General features: G+C 43.0%; 1 long non-coding RNA gene across 1 annotated transcript; it reads right to left on the bottom strand.

Annotated features, from left to right (window-relative positions):
- Positions 1 to 7,869: 7,869 nt before the first annotated feature.
- On the bottom strand, positions 7,870 to 13,591 carry LOC133987264 (uncharacterized). The gene is made up of 3 exons (XR_009925565.1): positions 13,498 to 13,591; positions 9,088 to 9,131; positions 7,870 to 7,880 (listed from the first exon to the last, which is right to left on the bottom strand). It is a non-coding gene; the product is annotated as an uncharacterized LOC133987264 (long non-coding RNA).
- Between the last annotated feature and the right edge of the window lie 11,643 nt (positions 13,592 to 25,234).

Below are 25,234 nucleotides of genomic sequence, written 5' to 3'. Positions count from 1 at the left end.
CACACACACACACACACACACACACACACACGCACGCACGCACGCACGCACGCACGCACACGCACACACACACACACACACACACACACACACACACACACACACACACACACATTAAAGAATTTATACATCTTAACACCCAAACATACTATTCTTCATAAACCTTAGGTGCTGTGCTCCATATTACCCTCTGTCTGTACATACTAGAATCTATCATATCTCACATTCACTCCCCATCTCATCCAGAATGCACTGGAATCCATATACTCATAGCAGTCACAACTTTCTCTTACACACACATAACTAACACTCCAAATGGATCTGCTTTACATCTCGCTCCAACTGGTATTTCCAACTCTTGCATCTTCATATTGACATCACACTTTGCCATGGTTTCATTTCTGTCCCAGAGGAAGAGTAGAGGTGGGGGGAGTTGGGTGAATTTTGGCACTGGAAGGTAGAGCAGCAGTAGAGCAGGAGGAAGAGGAACAGGTGGAAGAGGATGAGGAGCAGGAGCAAAATGTCCCCCCAGTAGCAGCACTGCTATCTGCAGGTGCAGTGGTACCACTGCCAGGCAGCAGAGACGCGGCCGTGGACACTGGGGATGTGGGCATTTGGGAAGGCAGCAGCGGTTGGCTTTGAGGTGGTGAGTTGGGCAGCTGGGCAATGGGTTGTGTCTGTGGTACTGACTGGGACTGTACGGGAGTTTGCATCCGGGGCTGTGGTATTGGCTGGCGGAGTGGTGACTGTGGATAGGTCATCTGCTGGAGAGGGAGAGACTGATGGAGGTGTAAACTTTGCTGCATCTGTGGCACTTGAGCCATGTGTGTTTGCGGTGGTGGTCCCGGAGAGTGTAGGGTGGACAGGCTCCCTCCACCTGTGTAATGGGAAGGGGATGCCAGAGGCAAGCTGGTAGGGGGTGCCTGGGGGTTCAGTGGTGCCACGGGAAACCAACCTGGTGGAGCCACCTGTTTGGAATATAGTGATGACTACTGAGGGAAGACAACAAAAACAATCCTTTGGTACTGTTTGATCTTGAAACATTGAGTAACCAAAACATTCATTATATTAGAGCCATTTTAGCCTTAGACACTTTTTATTACTCTTCATCAAAATTAACTGAACACTGTCTGCTTCTCTTGATCAACTTTAATGAGTAAGAACAGGTAATTTGTCTTGTTACAGGAGAACCAAAATGTATTCACAGCGTTCATGTAATAGCTCATTGTGTGGTATTAAAAAGGGATGCATATTATGGTGTGAAGCCCTACCTCAGTCGGCTGGCTCCAGCCTCCCAACTCCTGCACCTGCTGAATCTGCTTAATTTGATTGAGTGAAGGCTTGGGTGGGGCAGGGCCCACCGTCTCCTTTGTCCAATTATCAACAAGTTTGTGCAGTTCATCTGTGAATGTGCTTTTTCTTAGAGGACTGTGATCTGTGGAAAAAATAGAGCATGCATCATACACTGATTGAAAATCATGTGTTGTCTTGAGTTATCACTGATATGACAAACTGTACCTCTTTTAGCAGGCAGTGAGGTGCGGTGCTCTGGGTTGCAGTGCACAGGGAGTCTACTCTGTTCACCACCTAAGAAACTACTGGACTGCTGAATCCCTAGATGAGACATACAAGAAATAGTTACACAGAGAGCAAACACCAGAAAAAAAGACACATTTGGAGCAAAATGTTTGTTTAAGAAAAGCCTTACCAGAGTGTGTAACTCCGTTGTTATCCATGTGAGAGTGAGGCCGGGCCCGGAGCTTAATTTTTGCTGGCCTCGGTCTGCGTGGAGAGAGAACAGGGGGTGCCGTGGGAAGAGGAGGGGTTCGTGACAGGGAAACAGGCAGACTCTGCTTTTGGTCTTTGAGGGAACGAAGCTGTCTGTACAGCTCCTGTAACTCTCTGTTCTGCTTGGCCTGAAGGGTTACCACCTCTTTGATGTGCCTGTTGAGGAGAATATATAATAGAGATTAGAAAGTGGTGAGAATTGTGAGTAAATGAAAATGGAAAAAAAATAAAAATAAGTAATTATCTAAAACTCTTCCGAGTAAAAAAAAGTTTTTAATTTTTCCCCTCCCTGACTTACTTCTCTCTGAGTTTGTGCAGTTCTTTTCTCAGGTCTTCATCCTCCAGCTCACTCTCATTATCATCATCATCACTGCTACCCAGGGGTGAGTGGCTGTGCCCATGACCTCGAGGCAGGTGGGCCATTGCTGGGGTCCTCTTGCTTTCTTCTTTGTCTCCCTCCTTCGCCCGAGATCTTCTCCTCTCCCTAACCAAATCAGGAGACACTGGGGAGCTGCCTGTCTGCCTATCCTCTTTCTTGGTCTCAGCCTGGGTTACAGAGAAGCGGCCAACTTTCCGGTGAGCGCTGCCATGGCCTGATGCTGCATCCTTTGGGGGCGAGGACTGGGGCACTGGAGTGACCTGATGGCAGAGGAAGTGGGAGCCATAAGCTGCCTGTAGCCTGTCTAGACTGCAATGAAGATTCAGACTAATGAGTGGCAAAATAAAATTGCTACTATAGCTCCACCTACTTGAAATCGTCCTTTGCGTGACTGAGGTGGATTTACGGGGGGCGCCTCCTTCTCGTCTCTAAGTGCTTGAACGCTGGAATGCCCATCTGATAAAGAGATACGGATGAAAAACAGAAAGGGGAAACAAGGACCCAGAGACAAGCACACAGAGACACATATATAAAGACCACATATATGACGAGTAAGACACACACAAAAGCACCAAACACAGAAAAGTAAACATGACAGAGACATATAGATGCACACGGACAGACGTGGGGCACAAACACAAATTCACAGAGTTAAAAATCACCCACCAATGTCACACAAGATCAACTTTGTGACTTACATGGCTTGCATGCAGGTCAATGTGTAAACATAGTGTTGAGATCTGTGGTAGACATTTTATTAAATTATAAATAATAAACTGAAGAATAAATGTAAGTTGTTTGGCAGTAAAATACATGCTTAACAGAAACATATTATGAGCGTGTGGGGAGGGGTGGTAAATGCTGGTTTAATTAAAAGCAAAATTAGAGTGAGACATTAAATAAATAAAACATATTGTGAGATGGCAGTTGAATGTTTACAACAGTGTACCCCCACCCACCCACACATCCACTCTCTCATTCTCACTGACTCACTATTGTCCCACTCATATACCAAACAGCCAAGCCCAATATCACATTTTAAATCTGTGGTCAGAATCCACAATGATATTGTACAGTGTGTTTGATATTTGGGAACACTAAATTAGCAAAGTGTGTACATGTTTATTCAGTACATAATTTCAGCCCAACATGAAAATATGCACCCTGATAAAGGTGCTACTTACAGATAATGCTATTAGACACGCGTGTAAAATATTATATACATGTATATGCATGTGCATTATAGTGAAGGATCTAAACTAGTGCTACTCATACAAACACAAACACATGCAAGATGGCGGGAATACTTAAACAGTGTGATGCAAATAGAAAAGTAATCTACATAAATGCAGTAGTGTAGCATCTACAGCATAATAGTAGAGTCTCATGGAGCAGTGCTATACTGTATGAGCTGACACAGAAAGTGTATATATATTCTGAATGACAACTCATTACATAACACCGGTTTAGCAACTTAGCATCTATCTTATCTGTGTTATGATGTGAGTTGCTTTGCTTCATGCTGTCTACTCTGAGCCAGCAGGTGGAGGTGAGGTGAGATGGTTGCTGCTGGCAGTGCCTGCGGACTTGGGGCGGGGAAAAGGTGTGTCATATGACGGGATATGTCCTGGGCACAGCTGGGCTTTACTCCAGAGCTCATCTGCACTGGGATGGGCATCAGTTTTCTGATGCCAACCTCTTCCTACACTGTGCCAATCTCCCACCCTCCTCTATTCTCGCCACTGGGTGAGTAACCCATGTAAAAAGAAAGATTGCCAAGAAAATGAAATTTAGTAAAAGGAATTCAGAAAAAAATTAAAATAAAAAACAATAATGTATGTAAGGATGTCAACACTAACATTACATGGAGGCTATACTGCAGTCACATAACAATGTACAAAAACAGGATTATTTAGCTGTAAACATTAACATCCATTATCATTAACATTTATTAATTCCTGATAGTTAAGAAAGTTATTTTACTATGTTAAAACTAGGACTAGATATTAGATTAAAGTCCATGCCCAACATCCCATTCTCTCTCTCTCTCGCTCTCGCTTTCTCTCTTACTCGCTCCCTAAAAGGACGCTACCTTGCTGGACTCTGGGCTTCTTGAACAAGCTGGCGGAGTGGCGCAGTTTGCACGCCCAGTTTTTGAATTTGCGAGTCCAGGATTTCTTGCTAACAGGATTTCTGATACTAGGACATGTCAGGTTTAGGCCAAAATATCCACCTCCTGCATTGTGCTGCTGCTGTCCATGCCGGAGGGGGATCGGGCGCTGATTGGGGGGCCATGATGCTTCTCCAGTGGTACTGGTGTCAGACTGTGGGGGTACAGCCTAGAACGGTTTGGACAATTAAGAGTGGCTATATTGAGTTGAGACGTTCAAACCAAAGAGACACTCAAACATTTAAACACAACAAATATCACAGACAGCTGAAAAAAGAACAGAGTGGAGTCACATTTACACAATTATGGAAATCCACTGAAAAAATTACTAGTAAAATCATGTGAATTGAGTACAGAGAAAGATTAAATTAATAGAGATTTTACTAAAATTACTAAAATTCCAATCTGTGGTAGCCACTCACAAGAATGGTTGGTTCTCCTGGTACAGGTGGGCGCTGAGGCCCAGCAGAGTCATCCTGATTGGGAAGCAGGAGAGAGGCAGGTGGAGTGGAGGAGGTGGAGGGCAGAGATGGGCCAGGCTGCTGCTCCACCGGGCCCAGCTCAGCAAAGTTGGATGCTTCCTCTCCTCCATCCCTCTCAGGGTCAGGAGATGTGGAGGAGGAACGAGAGGTGGTGGAGGAGGTAGTGGAGGATGAGGAGTGAGGGGAAGTATCTGAGGAGGAGACAGGTGGGGGAAAAGACAAGGGGTGGAGTGACTGTGGCTCAGATGACTCATCTCCTCCTGCTGATGTGGAGGCAGCTGATGCTGATGTAGGGGCAGAGGCAGCTCCTCCAGCCAGCGCTGCCCCACTGCTGTATTCCTGATACAACAAGTTCCTCAGCTTTTCATCCAGTGTCTTTATGCGGTTGTCTACAAATTCAATTTTGGGAGGGCCTTCACTGTCTGACTCGGCCACAGAGGAAGGCTGAGCAGGGGATGGTGTCATTGTGAGGGAGAGGGGAGGCAAGGAGGTTTCAGCAGTGCTCAGATGAAGAGGTGGCAGAGAAGAGTCAAAGGAAGGATGAAAAGGGGCAGAATAGCTACCTGTGTCCTCTGTGACACTTGTTTCCCCGGTGGACATCTCTGACTCTGACTGCTGTAAAGAGGACTGTTTCTGTAATGAAAACAGCTGCTGTTTCTGAGGTGTGTCCATGGCTTTAACCACCTCCTGTTGCTGCTCAGTGTTTTGCAGCGGTTTCTGTGGCTGTATATGTTGTTGTGCCAGCTCAGCAGGGATTTGGGTTTGTGGTGGAATCTGCTGTTGCGGTACAGGACTAACATTTAGTTGTGCCTGTTGCTGTTGTTGAAGAAACTGTTGACTAATTGATAGGGGAAGCATTTGGCTTTGATCTGGCTTTAAAGCCATAGTACCCATAAACAGCTGCTGCTGCTGCTGTTGCTGCTGTAGTTGATGTTGCACCATTTGCTGTTGCTGTAAATGTATTGTTTGCTGTAGGTTTAACTGTTGCTGCTGCTGATCTGTGAGGGGTACTATAACCTGCTGTTGTAGCTGGTGTAACTGAGGCTGCTGCAACAGTTGTGGGGTGTACTGTGGTGTTTGTTGTTGAACGAGGGGTTGTTGGGTCTGCTGTAGGGGCACTGGTGGCAGAAACTGCTGCAGAGGTACAGACTGTTGCAACAGCTCTGGTTGGAGTGGTATTTGTTTCTGCATTAGTTGTTGTTGTTGTTGTTGTTGTAGCTGCTGCAGAGACTGTTGCATTGCTCGCTCCTGCTGCAGCTGAAGTTGTTCCTGGTACACTTGCTGTTGTTGTGATGTGGCCTGCTGAATCTGCTGTGCCTGTTGTTCAAGCTGCATTGCCTGTAGTTGCTGTTGGGCTAGTGGAACCTGCTGCTGCACTGTTGACTGTACTTGTGGTTGTGGTTGTGGTTGTAGTTGTTGTGGGGCTGGTTTGGCCACCTGGTTGAGCGTCTGCTGCTGCTCCATGCTAAGTTGGCTTACTGCAGAGGAGGTCACTGTGGCAGCAGAAGGAGGGAGATGAAAAGAGGATACAGACTGGTCTACTGCAGACGCACATAGCCTTGGAGCAGTCACTGTATCCCCTATACTTTGACCTACAGTGGAGCTACCACTGGTTCCAGGAGAAGTGATGACATCGGGCAGAATGGTGTTGGGTGTGGGAGACACAAGAGAAGGAGCAGTGGGCAAAGTGGGAAGGTTGGTAACAACAGGTAATGCTATAGATGAGGGAACACTGGGAATTTGGTCAACAGAAGCTGGGGTGAGGACTGGCAGTTCAAGACAACCTGAAGCAGTGACAGGGACAGAGGCTTCAAGAGTGGAAGATGGCCCAGAGATGTTTTCAGAGGCAGTGGTATGAGGGGAAGGAGTAGCAGTGGTTGAAGGGGCTATCGTGGCAGCACCTGAGACAGTGGAGACCGGAGGGGAGGTAGCAGACAGGGTGGGGCAGGGGGGAGAGGCTTTTCCAGTCAAGGACTCCAGACACTGGGATCCTTCACTTTCTATAGCCACCGAAAGGAACACACTGTTAGTTTTTTGTTATGCTGGCAAATCAGTCATGTTAAGAAGCCACAGCAGCGTAATTGACATGGCGAGGCCTCACCTTTCTCTGTTTTTGGGGACTGGGGTATCCTTGTCTCTGTGATAGGTGGTGGTGTGACTGCTCCCTGGCTAGAAAGAGAGTCTCTGTGTCGGATGGTCTGATTGATGAAGAAGCGCCAGCGTCCCACTGGGGAAGAATGGGGCACCGAGTCCACTGAGAAATCATTAAGACATTTAGGAGTTATTACAAGTTTTTTCATTTTCTCTTTTTGCAGTGCCACCTTTTTTTCTGAATAACAAAATGTATCCATAGACTCACTTGTAGAGCTAGTGGGAGTGCTCACATGCAACTGGTCAGTGGATCCAGTCTAATTGGGAAATAAAAAACTCAAGTTCGAGCAAAATATGAAAATAAGAGAGGAAGACTGTAATACAAAGAAAATGATGAAATCAACACACCTGTGAATGTGTTTGAAGAATTTCCTGGGCTTTTTTAACTATGGCTCTAAGCTCCTCAACAAACATCTCTTTCTCCATATCAAGGACAAAGTCCTCCTCCACCTACAAACAAAAGGCAACAAAATCAATTAAGCAATTATTAAGACATGGAATGATTTGTATTTATTTAAATTATGCAGACTATGCTAATGTATGAACAGTCTGTCTACCATGTAATCTGTTATGTCTTCAGGTGCATCTCCTTCAATGTCAAATTTAAATGTCACCATCTTGTTGTTATGGGTCTCCAACTGGCATTCCACCATGTTGTCCCCACTTCCAGACACCTAGGGAGGACAGGATCAATATCATAGTATATTTGTCCTATTCTGAATCTATTAATATACACAAATGTATTAATATGTTCATTTGTTGCTGTTTTTTCACCTGGAGCATGCTCAGTTGAAACTGATGTGAAAGTTTTTCAGGTCTCTGACAAGAAGCTCTCCTCTGAGTCTTTAATTTCTCTAATTTCCCATTGGCCAAGAGCTGACAAGTTTCTTCTCCATTCGCTGGCACAGACCTGTGGGTGGTAGGGGAGCAGAGTGGTTACACATTGTCCTGTGAATGACAGGTCCCAGAACAAGACACTGAATACATAATGCAACTGCATAATAGCAAAGGTCTTTACTCTAAGAAAATGTAATTAAGCCACATTGTTTCACACATTTTTTGGCTTGTTAAGGTGCTTTTACATGAAGCGTGTAGAGTCCCCCAGTATCAGGACTCATATGACTGATGGACACACTGTAAGACATGCACCTATTATTTAACTATAAAGGAAGGAGTCTTTACATCTGTCTGTCCTTTGTTTTTCTCGACAACTGTTCATCCCATCGACTTAAAACTCGGTGGGTGTATTGCTGGGGACCCATGAAAGTGCAGTGTTGAATGTGCAGTTGTTTAGATGAGTGGATAACCAATAAACTATTGAGAATAATCACATTTTGACATAGCATTTACATTTTAACCGGCGCAGCTTTTTTAGCCTTTAGGGTACTGGTTTAGCGGCCCAGGAAACTCACAGACCAAATGCATGTGTTGTAATTAATCTTGCATGATGCTATTCAGCTAATGAAATCTGTGCATTCTGATAGGCATTGTGGTTCAAGATACACACACAGTATATGCACACACATAGGGGAGAGATGAGATGAAAGACTACAGTTGGAAAAGCGAGTCAGAGAAAAGTAATTTCACATGGCGTGCTCTAAAAAGAAAAAGCTTGACAGCGAAAACAGAGCTTTTAATCAAGAATAGACAGACTCTAGCATGTTCATTCTCACAGGCAGCTCAAAACCAGTATGTCTCATATGTTCTGAGACTGTGGCAAATATTAAAAGCGGCAATATGAAGTTCCACTATGAGACAAAGTACAAATCTTTTGAGCAAACATACCCACTCAAATCTGAACTGAAGTCACAGAAAATAAACGTTCTAAGAGCCTAATATAATCAATCCACTTTATTCTAAGATGATCATTTTTTAAAAGAGCTCTGTAATGCAGCCCTAAATTTTTAGCTATAACACATCAAACTATGTATAAAGTTTATGTTTTAATGTCATAGTTCTCAGCTTCAGGTAAAGTAGTAGGGTCCCCAAAGAAAATCTGGCCTCAGGCCCCCTGTTTTCTAGGGCCAGGCCTAATTAGTGCACACCCCCGGAGTCCGGACAGTGCAAAGTTACTGGTAAATGAAGCTAGGTTCGGACAGTAATGATATCAGACATACCCTGATGAAGAATGACGTTCTGTACTTGAAAGGTATGGACAATCCTGTAGAGTAACATGGATACAGACATGAAGACGTCCACAGGTACACAGAAAAAACACACAAAAAAAACGATCAGCAACATCAGATGCAAGTGACACTATAATGTAATTATGGGTAATATTACACTACATAACAAATGCACGGGTGGATATATTAATTTCTTAAAGAATTAAAATGCGTTAGTTTAAATCAAAAAGGATTTTTCACATAATTAGATAGCAGTATTTTCATTCATCCTGCCAATATATCAGCAAAGTGAAATTATTTATTAATTAATACAGCCAACATTCATTCTTCCTGTACCTGAGCAATGCCCAGCAGGGAAAGGTCGCAGTCTTGTAGTGAGGATTGGGGCAGTTTGGGGGCATTAGAATCAAGCGACTCTAGAGTGGTGACAGGCGAAGGGGAGGCGGGTATAAAGTCGGTCTGCCCTGGTAAGGTTACCTGGGCCGCTGGTGGAGATGTAGGCAGCTCTGGCGCAGGGGTGGCAGCAGGATGGTGGGATGGAAGGGATGGTAGTGAAGTCGGGGGGCATGAGGTGTGAGAGGGGCTGAGAGGTATTTGTTGTGCAGGAAAGACAGCAAGGGGCAAAATAGGCTGTTCAGCAATTGGTGTCTCAGTGTGTGTCTGTGTGTGAGAATGAGCCTGTGTCTGAAAATGTGTCTGTGTCTGTGTCTGGGAGTGTGTTTGGGCCTGAATGCTGGTTTGTGTGTGTGTGTGTGCTGGCAGCAACTGCTTGGTGTGGTGCTGCGGGGAAGGTGGTGCACCTGCCACCACATGACTACAGAGGGGCAGGATCCTGGCCTGGGACTGATGCTCAGCCACATTACTGGGGGCTATCTGTGTAGGAGGATGAGTTACCAGATGTGACACAGGATGATACTGTGGGGGCAGCTGACTCTCATTAAGAGGTATCAAGGGCTGCTTTAGAGGAAGTGGTTGCTGGATGGGAGTTGGCGTGGGTTGCGCTGGAATCTGGGCCAGTAGAGGCAATTGTTGCTGTGACGGTGGTGGAGCTAGTGATTGCTGCGCTTGAGAAAGCTTCTGTAGCTGTTGTTGGTATTGCTCAACAGACTGAGGCATAGCAGGTTGGGAGATGTTCTGAATTACTGTAGGGTCAGCAGTGGTTCCTAAGGGCTGCTGCTGAGCCTGAGCAGCAGGATGTAGTCCTGTTTGGCCTGGAATATTGGTTTGTCCAGCCTGCAGCACAGGTTGAGAATTGGGAACAAAGTTTGCAGGGTCCATTACGGAACTGAGGCTGGCTGTTTTAGTTCCAACACCTCCAACTGAGCCAGGAGACATAATCATCTGCTGATACTGCAGAACTGGTTGTTGTTGCTGCTGCTGCTGCTGCTGTTGTTGTTGTGTAAGATGAGCTACATCCTGTTGTAAAGATGGCATAGCTTGGTGGGTAGGCTGAGAGACATACTGAGAGGTTAAAAGGCCAGCGGCAGCCTGAGCCTGCACCTGACTAAGTGGTTGGCTTTGAGTTTGCTGCTGGAGCTGGGGCTGCAGGAGCCCTGGCATTTGAGAATTTTGATGAACAGGAGTTTCATGTTGGATCTGACTAGAATTTGATGCAATTGCAGCTGGAGGCTGGATAGTAGCTTGGCTTTGTTGACCCAACATCTGAATATCAACAGTTGAGCCCTGGCCAAGTGGTGGTTGGGACTGACTAATTGTCGGGTGCAGGGGCTGAGTCTGCATTATTGGCTGAGCAGTCACCTGGCTCTGTGTAGGAGTAGCAGGGCCAGGATAACTAGTCTGTAAAGGGATCTTCTGGGTCTGAATGGCTTGAGTCTGTCCTTGGATCATTGCCGCTGGAGGGGTGACTTGGGCCTCAATCACAGCATGAGCTACTTGGGCTGTGGACTGGGCTATAAATTGGACTGGCACCTGGCCTGGGTTCTGGGGATGAGCTTCACATTGTCCTTGCGGGGCAAGGACTTGAGCTGGGATAACACCAGATGTCTGAACAGGGATCTGTGCAGTCTGAATGGCCATAGGGACCTGGGACTGGGAGACTATTTGAGTTTGGTGCTGAATCACTTCAGTGCTGACTGGAGCTCCAACTGGGATTTGAGGCTCCATTACAGATGTGTGGTGCTGAGGCTGAGCAACATAGGCTTGCTGCTGTCGGATCAATGCTGCTCGCTGTTGTTGGTCCATCACTTGCTGTCCTGGGAGAGGGGTATACTGGGTGGTGTTTAGTTGAGGGATACACACATGCTGCAGATCAGTTGGTTTCTGCTGAATTTGTTGCTCACTGTTACTTTGTTGAATAGCGGCTGCCTCTTGTTTCTCAGCTTGCTGAAGTTGAATAATGGTTGCTTGTTGCTGCTGCTGATGCTCTTGAATCTGCTGTTGTATCAGAGCCTGCTGCTGTAATATCTCTGCTTGTTGTTGTTGTAACAGGACTTGTTGCTGTCGCTGTTGTTGTAACTGTTGTTGCAACAGAGCTTGCTGCTGCTGCTGCTCAATCTGCTGCTGAAGTTGGGCTTGTTGCTGCTCCTGTTGCTGTTGCTGTAGCTGAGCTTTCTGCTGTAGCTGATGCTGCTGCAAAATAACCTGTTGTTGCAAATGCTGCTGTAAGAGTGCTTGTTGCTGTTGTTGTTCCACTTGTTGGAGTAAGGCTTGCTGCTGCAGCTGATGGTCCTTTTGTTGTTGAGTTTGCTGTGGTTGCTGCTGCAATAAAATGTGTTGCTGTTGATGTCCACTTTGCTGTTGATTCAGTGGTTCTTTTTGTATTCCAGCTTGAGGTTGTTCAATTTGTGGATATAATTGGCTCTGTTGTTGTTGCTGTAAAGGGGGCTGTTGTTGTGGTTGTTGTTGTTGCTGCTGCTCCAGTTGTTGTTGTAAAAGTGCTTGTTGTGGTTGCCTTTGTTGCACAAGAGCTTGCTGTTGCTGCTGCTGATCTTGCTGCTGTTGCTGAATAAGAGCTTGTTGCTGTTGTTGATCCAACATTTGCTTGTGTATAAGGACTTGCTGCTGTTCCAGTTGTTGTTGTTGTAGTTGGGCCTGTTGCTGCTGCTGTTGAAGCAGTACTTTTTGTTGCTGCTGATCAAGCTGTTGCTGGATATACGTCTGATGTTGCTCGAGCAGTAAAGCCTGTTGTTGTTGCTGCTGCTGTTGTAACAAAGTTTGCTGTTGCTGAAGCTGCTGCTGTAGGTGCTGTGGTTGTATCATGGTCTGGTCACGAGGATCCCCTGTTGGTTGCTGATTATACATCTGAGGATGTTCCCCTGGCTGTGGTAATGACATAGCTCGCTGCTCCATACCAGTTTGTGTGGGTAACACCTGCTGCTGAGGAGTTTGCTGGACAGGTGGAACAGGCTGCTGTACGTAGATTTGCTGCTGAGGCTCATGTTGATGTTTCTGGACAACTGTAGCTGAGAGGCTCTGTTGATGCTGTTCCATTGGTGGCTGACTGGCACTAACTTGTTGTTCAAGCAGAGTGGTCTGGGCCTCCATTTGCTGCTGTGGCTGCTGCTGAAGGGTGGAGGTCTGTGGATCCATCCCTATCTGTTGTTGTTGAACAATAGTCTGCTGAGGGATCATGAGAGGTTGTGTTTGCTGGGGTGCTGCCTGGGGAATGATGTCAGTGAGCTGCATGGGAGTGGCAGGGGGTTGGGTCTGCTGAGCGAGGGACACAATGGTCCCTGCTAGTCCAGCAGGATCACTGACTGACATGGATGTAGTGAGAACATTAATGGGTGCTTGTGGAGAAACAGGAGGTATGTATGACTGTGAGGGGACTATTGATCCATGGGGAGTGGCAGTTTGAAATGCATCTGATGGGAATGTTTGTGACTGTTTGGTGATATGACAGAATGATGATTGGTGTTGAAGGAAAAGGAAAAAGAAAGTAGCAGAACAATTAGGTAAGAATAAGCTTTGGCAAGGAGGGTCAATTATCATCACATTTCATTTTATACAGCAGGGTTTCCCACAGTTTTTTATAGTGGAGGCAGGTTCTTTCACCTGAGTGCCTGCCTCAGCTTGAGTTAGGAAAATTTAAAACACTTTGATTAGCCAAAACATTGGCCTTCGGGTAAAAAAAAAAGAAGGCAAAGGTAGTTTTTAAACTGCAATGCCATATTTTGAAAGGAAGAGGTTATTTGAGTCTTATAGCTTACCGCCTCCTACAATTACTGGGGGAAACCCTACAGCATACAGTCAGCTGGACAACATCACAGCATTGTAAGAATGATGTGTGGTAAAGTAAATAGTTATTTGAGGGGAAAGAACCCAAAAATGTGACCACTGGGACCACAGCTTTACTTCCATAAACAATAATGTTAAATGTTATAGGCCCAGTGTAAACACAGCTTTCATTTTAATTCAAGTTAGTATCATCACCCTTTTCACCTGAAAATATTGTTGAGGTACACTTGGTGATACCTGTGGAACCATGTTAGTGGGCTGAAGAAATGTCTGACCAACAGGTGCCCCTCCACTTTGGCCTACGGACATGCTGGACATGCTAATGCTCTGACCAATAGGCACATTTGGAACACTTCCACTCTCACCAATGGGGGGCATTTGAGGATGTACACCAGTGCTCTGAAGTGCAAAAAGAGTTCATAGAAAATGCGATCATTATAGTGGTTTCAAACAATAATAAGTATTTCATTATTAATTTAGTATAATTTATGAAAGGTGAAAATAACATATATACATACAGATGCAGTGGGGGGGAGAGTAGCCTGCGAGTGACTGTATGATTCCCCTTGCTGAGAGTACGCCTGGCTCTGTCCACTTGCATAAGATTCACAGCTGACAGATCCCATGCTCTCACCTTCTGAGTGGTAGACATTTCAGAAGAATTCAAGTATAAACATTTAAAGTTAGTTTAAGTTAGTTTACATTTGTTCATTCTAACTTCCACTTTATCAATTATACGGTTAAGATTATTACTATTAACTCCCCATGTGCTGCTGGCATCAATATATGGTGAGGGTGAATACTCTACCTGGCAGACTGAGGGTTGTCCCACTGAGAATATGTTGCTGCCTGACATGCTGGTCCACTTCAGGCAGCTCCTCAGACTCCTGCCCTCCTCCTCCTCCTCCTCCTCCTCCTGTCTGTCCAGCTGCTCCTGGCCCCTGTGAGGACAGGCAGGATGGATGGGGAAAGGTGTAGGAGGTGAGAGTGGAGTCTCTTCTTTCTTCAAAACCCTGCTGCTGTTGGAGAAGCTGCTGCTGCTGTCGATGCTCACGTGACTTTTTGATCTGATTTACTCTGTCCCGGATGGATTTCCCCACTACCTTGGCATCACTCTCATGGAAGAAGCCTGATTTCACCTGTGATAAGAGAGAGAGAGAGAAAAAGAGAGAGAGAAATAATTAATTAATGGCTAGAGGTTGGCTAAGGGAAACTAGGTCATAGGAAAGTACCTTGAAATGGCTGATAAATGAGCTGAAGGATTTCCCTCACCTGATCTTCCTTTAAGCTTTAAAGCATCAAAGGCTTTTCCCAGTCTGCCCTATCCCATATCTGACATTTATGAACCCCTTTTCCACAAGTCAAGCATGAGTTCTCCCTGTGTCTCACCATCTCTAGGGCCACTTCCTCAGCACTATCATTCTCCAGGTCATAGCTGAACTCGATAGCCTCGTTATCTTTGTGTTTCCCCTTCAGCTTTTTGGGCTCTTCAACCCAAATCCGAAGAGCCAGACAGTCCTGGGTGCCCGTGTCTTCCTCTGCCAGCTCCACTCGGACCCCTGTGTCCTCCCCAAAGAATGCATGGTTCAGGAGATCTCGAATGGAGAGTCTTTCAAGGGAAAACAAGTACCAGGATATTTCATGATGGCCTGATCAGCAATTATGACACAGTGCAGTATGTCATGTTATGAAAATAAAACCTGCTTACCTCTGGCTCTTGCTCCCACGAATGCAGCCTTCAATGATCTCTTTAATCTCTGGCTCATTCACCTTATCAAAGCTGGCTGGTTTTATACCCTGCAGTAAAGGAAATGGGAAATGATGGATTGAATTTTTGGGATGTTGCATAAAATCATTGAGGCATTTTTTTTTACCATGGATCCTGACAGTTGGGATCACATTTAAGTGAACCAATTTTTATGAGAGTCATGCAGTCAAAGAGACTCACGCTTGTGACTTTGCGATAGATCTGAGCAGCATTTTGGCACTCAGAGTAGGGGTATTCTGAAGTAGCCATCTCCAGCATGCACATCCCAAAAGCGTAGACATCCACAGACTCATCATAATGCTCTTCATACATCTCAGGAGCCATAAACTCTGGGGTTCCTGTTTAGATCAGATGGTGTTTCCCAGTCAATAACAAGCAGAACAGCTAAATGCTTCTTCATCACTATCACCGTTTACAATCTATATTACTCTCACGTAAAAATGTCCACAGAGCACTAAAGCCATAAAGTCAATGGAAGAATTGACACTGATAACAATCTTCCTGGCAATTGTTCTTGCTTCCCGAGTTAACCTTAATTGAACTAAATGGTTCTCACAGTGCTTTGCTTAAGTTGGCTTAAAGAGAATGTTCTTTGTTTACATTAAGTGCTGCCACCATACATTTTAGAGTGACTCCGTCAATAATTATCTATACTCCAAAGCAGCTGTGACCCTCTGTAAAAATCGGAACAGCGCTGAATGCAGATATATATGTATTTATATTAAATGTGTATATATTATATTCTTTGTTCTCAAAAGTAGTTTTCTACTTATGTAACCTACCTATGACACTCTTGGCAAAGGAAGTCCTCATAAGAGTGGCCAGGCCCAGATCACCTATCTTGACAGATCCTGTGGGACCTGTTATGAAGATGTTATCACATTTGAGGTCCCGGTGGACAATTGGAGGAGTCCTGGTGTGAAGGAAGTGAAGGCCCTTCAAGATTTGCCTACACCAGCTCCTCAGGACCTTGGGCTTCATCACCTTAAAGCGCTTCAGGTAACTGTGCAGACAGAGCAAATGCAGGATTTTGTAGTCAAATGTAAACATAAAAAACAATACTGTGATAGCTAAATGCAGCTAAATGATCACAATGACAAAAAAACAAATACACTTTATCATGGGACATGAATCTCAAATCACTCTGAATATAATATTGTACATAATGAGTTTAGATTGATTACATCACATTTCCTTCCCATAAAAGATATGTGGAAACTGTGTGTTTTTGTGTAATTGTGATATCTGTTAATCTCCTACATTTATATATTATAACTTACTAAAATTAAAAGAAAATTTCCCACCAATACTCCATGTTATGTTTTTGTTGGGGGAGAAGATTGTGCAGCACCGCCAATATTTACTGAACAGTGGAGCCATGTGTTGATATTTGCTAACAGCCATTATTAACACTGCTACAGATGATATCACTACTTTACCTTTCATATACATGTAAATGATGATTTATACTGTTTATAAGGGTTGTTATTTTGATTTGCTATTTTAAGTGTCTCGTTATAAAAAATAACTTTCTGCAGTATAGACCTGCCTGTGGGTGACATTTCAGTGACATAACATGGCCAAATAATAACAGCAAGTTCAGATTTTTAAATATGTAGTCCCAGTGCACTTAATTGATACATTTATTTATTTGACTTAATATTTCCAACAAATAGATTCTGAATTAGGTTAGTATTATTTTTGTGATTACAGGGTTATATGCCAATCAAGGGATCATAACTAAAAAAAAGTACTACAACGACAACAAAATAAAATCAAATGACACCTTAATAGTCAGCCATGATTGATATAATATTAGAAAAATAATAGATATGAAGAAGCTAACGTTTTGAGTGTTCCGGAGGTCATTAGTTCAGTGACCAGTACAATGCACTTCTTGCCACGGAGCACCGACTCCCAGGAATCATAGAAGCGGACGATGTTGGGGTGCTGGAGCCCCTTCAGCATTTCTGCCTCCTCCTTGAAGCGTTGCTGCTCCGCTTTGGTCAGCTTGCGGTCCTGCAATGACAGGTACACACGACGTTATATGGCATGAATGTGAACATTTGTTTCCCCAAATGCTTTGAAAAAGCTTTTCCTATATACTGGCTAGCAAGTCCAAAAAAGAAAGAAAAAACTGCTACATACATTTCCAAAAACCATACAAGAATGTTGATAAATGCCACATAATTCTGTTTAAAACACCTTGAGTATACTAAGGACACTTTACACACGTGACTGTGCTATAACACCTACTGCCACTAGATGGTGCTAGCAAAACAGAGTTGTAGCAGTGCAGAGACAACACCCAAGCCTTAGCTTTATAAAACACATTTCTACTGCATCTGACACACATCCCCAGTATGGCGGACAGAATGAACGCAGCAGAAATCCATTTCATTCGCACGAGCAGCATCCCACAGGAACAGAGACTGACAGAGCTGCTCATTAATCACGGTGTTAAACATGGATGCACAGGTTTTTTTGTATAAGACTCATGCATGTTATGCATTGAAAGTTTTGCTGTTTAAAAAGAAAATCATTTATTTTATGTTTTGTATTTATGTGGTGTATCTTGTATTCTTCTTTTTTTAATTCTGTTTTCTTAAATCAATTGTACTCATCAATCTCATCTGCTGTATTTAAAAAAAATTACACATATGTTCAAGTTCCCTGAACGTCCATTCAAAAGGAAATAGTGTTCATGAATATGAAAGGTATTATGAGGCATATGAATATAATGTGATAATGATGTTAATGATATTACAGCATCAAACACACTGCTGACAAACAAACCATTTTAAAGTGAAGGAAATCCAGATTGGCTCCCGTAAATTAGTGTATTTTTAGACTTGTCACAAACAACTGTTGTTGTCTGCTATTTGCAAAGCATTTCAAGTCTGTGGTCTTTTGACCTTTGTTGACCTTGTGACCTGCTATCTGGGGGCATTATTCAACAGCACTAAAAGTTTGGATAAAAAACACGCTTTAGGGTTAATTGTTGTGGGTTTGTACTTATCGATGCAAAACTTTTAACCATTTATGTCAAAGCAACATATGAGAAATGAAAAAAAGTAGGAAAAACAGTATGTCTGACTTAATATGTGTGAGGGAACTGGATGGCAGCCATTGTCATGTCACAAACAGACCTCACTATAAATAGAAGTCATCATAACAGTGGCTTTCCACTGATCAATTCCATCAATGTCGAGCTTTTTGCTTTACACAACGCACCCCAAAGGGAGGCGGTGTACTGCAGATATTTGGATGCAAATAAACACATTTTCATGTAATGCAGTTGTCGCTGTCACTGCATCTATATCTATTATATGTTGTTTTTTTTATTTCTTGCCTGAGCTATTTTTGACTCCTCTGCTTCTCTTCTCTTCTCCCTGTGTCTGTGTTTCATCTTTTCAGAGATCTTTTGCCTTCTGTCTATACTGGTTCAATGTCCTTTTCTGGAAGTACTGGTGGAGGCAGGCTCTCCACCCCTCCCCTCCCAACAGGGAAGTAGCATCAACAAAAAGGCTGCTCCTCATTGAATTATTATGGCTAAGAATAAGTTGCTCAACCAAGGCCTGTCCTCATGTTTTCATTCCTTAAACACCAACTACGTCATGAGATGTTTCGGTGTGTGTTCCTGATTATGTGCAGGTTTGTCTGTCTATGTCTCAATTTCTAAATCTACAAGTATCCTTTTTTATGTGCTTTATTTGGTCAGCGAGTATTGGCTGTGTTTGGGTGCCTGTGTGTTACACTCCTCAGTCGAAGCATCATTCTGCCTCACTGTCTGGCACATTGGTAGAGAGTGTTTGGCTGTGTGTCCCTGTCTGCTGCCTCCTCAGCATCTATTGTGTCTCCCACTGAGTGTTGCATCATACAGCCTTTGGGTCAGCAAAGGTCACACAGAGTTCAGTTAGTAAAATTGTGTCTAGACAGATTCACGCAAATATACCCCTCATCCACAAAGCCACCGAGACACACACAAACACAACCATATTTACACAAACAGAAGCACAACAAACAAAAACAAAGGCATGTCTTTAAATAAGTCATTAAGTCACAGTCCTCTTGCATCACACTCAAAGATAATTACTGGTGTTAAGAGGCCTCACTTACACTTATGTACAGTATGTAATTAATGTGACTTGGAAAACGAAGGCGGTCTTCAGACATTGTATGCTACAGTACATTAGTCCAAATTGGGTACAATAGCAACACACAGAAATGGATCTGACAAACAAACTGGCACATTGGCACCACAGGAGACAAAACAGTGTCTCAACCATCAGATAAATGGAAATGGGAATGCAATAGAGAAGGAAATATAGACAGTGATGGAAAGAAAGGAACTTCAGACACAGCCCTATTGTGACTGGCCTGGTCTTTCTTCCTCTAAATCAGCCAGATTGTTCTTCATTTCTGCAGGATCATCAAGTAAATACAATAGATTTTAAACACATAGTAATATAGAAAGAAGAGTCATAATCATGCTTTAAAACATGAATACATGTGTCTGTAGTAATATGTGCTTCTGGGGTCAGTTATTCTGATAAATACCTTGGACTGTAAAAAAAGCAGCTATATGTGCTTTCACTGTGTTATTAAAATCACAAACAAGCAGTGAGACTTTGCACTGTAACATGTGCACATATTTGACCTAAGTCACTTTCTATACAGCCGCATTGTTTTTAGTATATGTATATCTTTAATCTTTGTGTACCCTTATGAAGTTTTCCTGAGGGAGATCACCAGAAAAGATTAAAAGCTTATGATGTTCAATTTTGTTGAGACTGCCTTTAGCTCTATGGCAGTTTTCACATACAGTCATACTCAACTTATATCGAACATTAGAAGTTTCACAGTTAGCTTTTTTTTTAAAGATTTTTTTTCCGGCATAGACACCTTTATTTAGCAGTAGACAGACAGGAAACACGGGAGAGAGAGGGGGGTGTGACATGCAGCAAAGGACCTCCGGCCGGGATTCGAACCAGGGGGCGGCTGCGTATATGGCATGTGCTCTAACCATTCAACCACCTGCTCGCCCACAGTTAGCTTTTATTGCAATATAATTAACTACATTTTTTGTGTTCCTGGTATTTGATCCACACTAACACATACCATTCAGTCATATAATGTCCTTGTTAAATGGCGCCTCAATGGCAGGGGCTTAATACTATAACTTGGTAAACAGAGCAAGACCTAAGACCTGGTTGTGTATCATGAGATTTTTTTGGATCAGACATCTGGTAGAGCAGAAGGTCAAGCAGCAGGTTAAGTAGCCTCATAAAACTCAGGGGTAAATGGACAGGATGTGGCTTACAAGGCACATTTGGTTGATGGCACGAAGCTGGGTGTCATGAATGTCAAAGCATGTGTGCCCTAAAACATCTATTTTGGCAAACACAGAGTATCAGATATCAAAAGACCAAACCACTTGCTTCTTGTCTGAGGGAGAAGTGTGTTTCAGCTACACTGAGATAAATAAGGGCACTATTAACAAAAAGGGGAGCAATTTTCCCCCTGTAGTTGGACATTTGAACATTTATGAGGTTGTATGTAGTCTGTGTGGCCGTGCAATGTGGGAATAAGCACGTCAGCATTTAGAAATCCTAGGTGGCGGGTGGCTGGGATTAGATTACTGTAAGCTACAACAGCTCAGAGTAACAAGATAGATAGCTGCAAAAGGGCTGGCCCACACGTCGGATTAGAACCCTGGGCTAGTGGGCCAAGTTCAATATAGAGGTAGCGGCAACTGGCAAGCTGGAAGGATTCACAGGTACAGAATATACACATACAAACATGAATTAAACTATTAAATTATTGTACAGATATGTGCTTCATATCGTATTATGTCTATGTACAATTTAATTAAATTAATGGACATTAATGCTACCTGGCAAATATGTTTTGTCTTTTTGTTATTGAACTGCATTGGATTATATTCACATATCATAATAATTTGATATTAAGTACTTGTGCTCCAGATTTATTGAATTCTGATTAGGCCATACAGTTAACGTCAGTCTTATGTGGTGATGTCTCAAACATTCAATGGCAAATGGATCTCCATTGACGGTTAGGTAATGAATATTGTGTTGAGAGGATATAGCCCGAGGGATACTAGCCAGCTGTCCTAATTGAACATGTGTCTGTTCAGTTTGGTTGGATCGATTCTATCTGGGTCTAGTCAGTACAGCCCTAGTCCATTTGAGTCTGCCTCTACTAATTTTAGCCACACATCAATACTTTGCACTAACTGGCCTAACCCAACTGGTCTTTCATAATCAGAAACAAGCAAGAAGAGAATCTCCAACTCCTCCAACTGTTTCTATTTGTTACACTACACTAAAAAGGAATTATGTCTAGAAAAAAAAAAAATTGCTGAGCTCTGAAACTTTTCATTTAAATATTGTTGTTCTTGAGTTGTGAACGACTCAGTTAACATGGGTTCAACTGTCAAATTGGGGGTACATACTGTTTCAAAGGGGGGTACATACTGTTTCAAAGGGGGTGCACACTGAATTCCCATGTTAATTTAACCCTACACCATGTCAAAGTCTAAGTTCTGTAATGACCCTAAAGCGGATGAGCTTTCTACTAAGAAACTTGGCACAGTATTGGTAGCACAAGACTTTCAAACAATACACGTTAAATCATCCAATATTTAAGGTGGTAATCGTCATCATGGCAACCCTCGGTACTACAGCCCTGAATGTGGCTCTAGTTTTGCTAGTCTGCTGAGCATGTCTGGGCTGAGCTAAGCTGAGCTGGACCAGTCTGGGATGACTGGGTTGAGCCAGTCTGGTTTCTGCCGCCCGAGTTATGCTGTCTGTGCAGGGTTTTTGTTCCAGCCTGACAGGCACCCACTGTAATTAACTCCCTGGATCACTCTGCATGCTCACTCACACAGACAAAAAGTGATGGAGGGAGGGTGGGTGAGAAAGCAAGAGAGAGGAAGGCTGATAGACACACACATACAGTTGCATATGTTGACACAGACAGACAGAAAGCAACAGCTTGCACACAGAAATGTAATACATGTACACAAAACATACAAACATCCGCTTTAGGGTGATGGCTGGCAAAATATACGACTGAAGCAATAGGACGGGAGATATATAGCTGTGCCCTTTTAGCATGGAAATCCCAGGGAAAGAGAGAGAAAAGAAGAGGGATGGTGTCCGCACTGTGAACTTTAATTACCCACTCTTTCAAGTTGCATTTGGACAGCTAATCCCCTGGCTTCCCTCTCTTTGTGGGCACAGGAGGAGAGGAGCTAGGTGCTCCCAGGCTGCAGTCTCACAGGATAACGAAGATAGCATCATATAGTATATTGGCTACTCATGTCCAGGCTGTTTATCATCTTTTCCCATCCTGTGCCTTCAAAGTGAAAGCCTTGCACAGACTGTTCAGGGCCTTATGTCATTATGATACATGGACTGAATATCTTGTGTGCCTGTTGTCCAATTACTGGGACCAGTGCCTTTTAATTTGAAATGAGTGTTGTTTGAATTTAAAGATTTCAAGAGTGTGAAGAACTGAATCAAACCAGTTGTTTGTCTTTAATCACAGAGGAGAAACATTTGACAAGACTATTGTGTTTTTTAATCATCCTTAATTAATATCCACACTGTATTGTGTCAATATTGTTACATCCACCAGGAGAACAAATTAATGCTGGTATCAAATGTATCATTACGATCACAGCAAGCCAATCATATCTATCATGTCATTATTATTCTGATCACTATTGTCCTCTCTAGTGCCACTTTGCATTGAAACTGCAAACAACTTTGGCGAGGTGGAGTAAATAGGGCGGATCATGTGACCTGAGTGACTAGAAACTTTGCACTGAATGTGGCACTGGATCCATCTATAGACGTGTGACCAGGCCTCTGTGTGCATGTGTGTACTGTTTGTGTGCGTGCATGTGTCTCCCTGCGTGTGGTAACTTAGCATTAGCTTCACGGCTGCTCTCCGGGAGGGATGCCATGGTAATCCTCTGTTTGGCTCGTCATTCTCCTCTGTCTCCCTCTCCCCTCTCCGTGTCTCTCTCTGTTCTTTCTCACACTCTGCCTTTTTACCTTTTGCTCATTAGTGCTCTGTGTGCCAGCCTCTCCGTCTGTTTTTCTCTCAGACTATCCTGTCTGCTTTCCTATCTGTTTATAACCTACAATACAATCAATTGTACAATTGTATACAATCTATTTAGATAGTAAAATATGCATAGTGTATTTTTAATAGTCTCAGCAACTTCTAATTGACGTAGGCAAGAATTTTCTTACACTTCATAGACAAATAGTCAGTAAATACTATTGTTTTTCCATTAGATTTAATTTGACCCAAAGCATATGCGGAGACAAAATTGGATATGACAGATTCAATATTGGTGCGCAAATGTGTTTAAGCCTTATCTCTTTTTTTTTTTTTTAAAGAAGCTTTACGAGCTCAGATGTGCTCACAGTGCTGTGTCATGACATTAACACAGTGCGGTGCCTTTACTGGCATCATGAAAAAAGCTGTCTACTGGCAAAACATTTTCATAGATAGGTTCACAAATTATAAAATGGTCTTAAAGTAAATGCCAGGTCGCCATATGAATGCTTTAAGATGTTTTTCTTACTGTGATGGGGTACAAGATCCACAGTCCTTGTTTTGTGCAAGATGTATTCAAAAATGTATTTGAAGATAATATTAGGTTTCAACTGTGCAAATTGGTCAAACCAAGAGTATATACTCTAAAGTTAGAGCCTTTTTAGTACAAATGTTTGTCTTTTTGTTACCACAGCAGTTCAACAAGGAAACAATGTCCAGAAAAATACAAAGGAGGAATTATTATACTAAAATGACTTAAACGTTGGTAGATATCCATTTGATTTGTCTAATATGGATGGCTGAAGCATCATATTAGCTTCAGACAAACATCTGAACACATTATTTTTGCACAAAACAAGGACTATGGATTTTGTCCCACATCACTGAATGCATATTAGGAAATATACTTTTAATGGTCAGTGAGCACAGGAGGATGATCATGTGGGGACCAAGACTATTGTTTCATGACAAACTTGAAAATGTGTACACCTATCCTTTAATGATAACACTATTATTGAAGGTGACACAGGTTACCTTTCCAAGTTGAGCAGATGTCTAAAAAAAGAGGCAGATCACAAACTTAAAAGGGACTGGAGCTGTGACAGTATGATATACCAAGCAGCAGCAGAACTCAACTGCTGATTTGCAGCTGATTCACTAGGTGTTGGACGAAAACCAGACAAGGTGATGGGGGCATGCCTGCTGCTTGTTCGTCCAACCGACAGAGCGTGATCTCAAGGATTAGTCAAGGCTCTTGTTTTGGAATTAGCTCCAAACCAAACACATGACTGTCTTTTCTCACAGAAAGCCAGCAGTCAAATCAGATGGCTTACCCTAACACTGCTCTCTATTGTGGGGCCAAGAGTCAGAGGGATGCATTTCTTCTCTCCTCCATAAGTCTGTCTCCCACCACTTGTTGAATTCACACATCTAACAATGTTCCCCAGTACTTCTCAGAATAATAAATAAGGTTAGCTGCATCACGTAAAGACTTGGACAATGTTCTGATTCTAAACATTTATCACATTTCAATATTTTCTTCCCACTACAATGTCAACTCATGACAAAGACTTTGCAACTACATTAACTACAGTGCTTGTATTTGCACTGTCGTCACAAAATGCATCCTATTCATAGCCTTCTTTTCACATGACTATTTCCATTTCAAATCTTATTAGAATACACAATAGACCAGATAAGAATGTGACATGTGACTTTGACCAAGTCTGAGGCTGCAGCATTGTAATGTTGATCTTATACTTAATAATAAGAACATTAACTTCAAAAACCTCTGATTCATGTTCACTGCTAGATTTGTGACAAAATAAACTTGTTTGAAAAGTAATTTCCATAAAGTAACAAAGCAGAGTGAGCATAAACCTTCTAAACCCTTCAGCTGTGAGGGGCTTCATGCCTGATTTAAAATACTACACCTACAATACGCTGTCATTAATGCAGCTCCTAAAATGAATACTTCCCTTATTTGTTATGAATGAATTCATATAATTCAGGTTTATGTGGAAAATGCTGTTTCCAATAGGACACCCTATCACAACAAGAATAAGCGCTGACAGC

This window comes from Scomber scombrus, chromosome 10 (assembly GCF_963691925.1).
Source record: "Scomber scombrus chromosome 10, fScoSco1.1, whole genome shotgun sequence".
Lineage (NCBI taxonomy): Eukaryota > Metazoa > Chordata > Actinopteri > Scombriformes > Scombridae > Scomber > Scomber scombrus.
This window is presented reverse-complemented; position numbering and strand designations above follow the sequence as displayed.